Raw genomic sequence first — 2,500 nt, 5'->3', positions numbered from 1 at the left:
AATGTATTGGAAACGAAAATTATTGAATTTTCTCATCGAGTAAATGAAAATTAGATATTTCAATGTACCTAGGTTTTGTGATTTTTTTGAAAAATAGTAACAAACAGGTATCACTTACCTATAACCTACAACTCGTTCACACATTTTGCCTTTGTTTCACTGTCCTTTGTCATATCACACCTAACGCAAATAGTAATGAATTATATATCAAAAGGAGGGCAATTTATTTTAATTTCGTGCTGAATAAAACAAATTAGGGTATCTTTGCCTTAGCGATTTTGGTGAATTAGGGAAAAAAAAGTTGCAAAACATTTTCCAGTAGGGCTAATTTCAACTCATGATACTTATGCTTTATACTGGTTTTAGGGACTTTTTAACATAGCATAAAAAATTACAACTCATTAACTTTACAATGACATCAAATTATGAACGTGGCATTTAGTATAAGGTTACACGGAACGACAGCAAAAAATTACCGCTATAAATGTTCGTACGGCAACTATATCAGCCCGTACAAGGTAAGGTTTGGTAAGCACCTAACGGTCAATTCGTACCTATGGTAATGACGTAATAAGGTATCATAAACAAAAACATTCCCTTCAAGGGTGAATGTAAGGCAAACAGTTATTTATTGTATTGAATAAATTACTTGTTGATAAAAGATAGAAATGAATATATATCATTCTAATAAATAACCATAAACAAACATTTCATTTTTTTAAATGAAGGTAATGCAGCAATAGGCGCGAATTGGCTAGTAGCTACTCTTCCAGTCTTGTCGTTCACGGGTTGATGTTGTTGGCAGGTGTCCATTAAAAATAAAAGTGGGTTAATCACCAAATTTGAAGCAGTTGGCAGGTGTCCACTTCAAAGAAAAGTGGGTGAATCACCGAATTTAAGTTGACGCTTCGTTTTTTCATGCATATTCTATGTTCGTGAATGTATGAAAAACGTTACTTAGTTTGTGCCGAGATAGAATCGGAAGGCCTGTATATATGGTTAACTGGCAACCGTTTCGTCCACTGTCTCTGACTCCTCAACTCTCTGGTTGCCGATAATTAATTCCAAACCTCATTTAAACTGATATGGGTTTTCAATGTCGATTTTATCGACGTAATAAATAATTATATTAATAATTCTCACAGATTATGATGAAAATTCACGTAAATTCTGATAAAAAATTGATGTTATAGGGGATTTGGATTTATTGTTGTAGGTTAATCATATGTCTGATAGCGCCTGGAAGAAAAGGTGGAGTGTCAGGTGAAGAATGATAATTAACACACAAAGCACTGGAGGAAATGGTGACGTAAAAGCGAAAATTTATCTTTTTTTATCCCTGTTTGTACGTCTGTCACGGGGTAGGGGTTTGATTTTGAGGTATAAACCTTTCCGGAGTGACATAGAGGCCGTGTGAAAAAAATTTTTTGGGGTCTGTCAAGTGGTTCGGATTTCTGTAGCGTCCAAACAAATATACAAGCATTCACTTTTATAGTTAAATCATTCCATGTTGGAGATATATATATATATATATATATATATATATATATATAATGTATTTATATACATATAATATATATATATATATATATATATATATATATATATATATATATATATATATATATATATAATATATATATATATACATATACTATATATATATACACACATACACACTTATCCATTATCACACTGATGAACACGCACCAGTATGCCATATCTCCAACATGGAATGATATTTCTCCCTTTTCTAACTACTTGTATGAAAGTTACTATTAATTACCATCCAACGCCAATATTTCTCAACTGTTTCTGTCTTGCACCGCCCTCGATAATTCTATCATACATACGTCACATAGTAGCTTTCACCGAAGTGCTACCTAAACGTTTGTTTCATAACAACAGTACCCCGTAAGGGGGCAGTGCTATCAGTGCACCTCACGCGGTGCACTGTAGGCATTACGTAAGGTTCTTTGCAGCGTCCCTTCGGCCCTAAGTTGCAACCCCTTTCATTCTTTTTACTGTACCTCTTTTCATGTTCTCTTTCTTCCTTCTTTCTATCCACCCTCTCCTAACAAATGTTTCATAGAGCAACCGTGAGGTTTTCCTCCTGTTACACCTTTCAAACCTGTCTACTCTCAATTTCCGTTTCAGTGCTGAATGACCTCATAGGTCCTAGGGCTTGGCCTTTGGCCTAAATTCTATATTCTGTTCCATAACAAAAGTAAAATTCATAATCTTGTTCAACGGTCGGTTACCAGAATAACTTTAACAATAGAATTATCGCATACACCTATAAAAGTATATGTAGCAAATGGTACCTCCCCCCTTTACTTTTCTCTATCTCTGTGAATAATAAAGTACCTAATAAAGTTGGTAGGGTAGCACCCTCTGGAACCAATCCCTTGGCCCCATGCCCGCATCCACCATGGCTGCAATCGACCACAGGCAATTAATCACCAGATCCCTAATGCACTGGTTAGGTAAGCTCTGGCTT

At 35.0% G+C, this 2,500-nt stretch overlaps 1 protein-coding gene across 3 annotated transcripts in view; it reads right to left on the bottom strand.

The window, feature by feature from the left end:
- LOC136841821 (uncharacterized) overlaps positions 1-2,500 on the bottom strand; it is a 628,887-nt gene that overhangs the window by 346,368 nt on the left and 280,019 nt on the right. The gene's annotated exons all lie outside the window — the stretch shown is intronic.

The sequence above is a fragment of the Macrobrachium rosenbergii genome, chromosome 9 (assembly GCF_040412425.1).
Source record: "Macrobrachium rosenbergii isolate ZJJX-2024 chromosome 9, ASM4041242v1, whole genome shotgun sequence".
Classification (NCBI taxonomy): domain Eukaryota; kingdom Metazoa; phylum Arthropoda; class Malacostraca; order Decapoda; family Palaemonidae; genus Macrobrachium; species Macrobrachium rosenbergii.
Note: the sequence above shows the minus strand (reverse complement) of the source record. Positions and strands in the feature narration are given on the sequence as shown.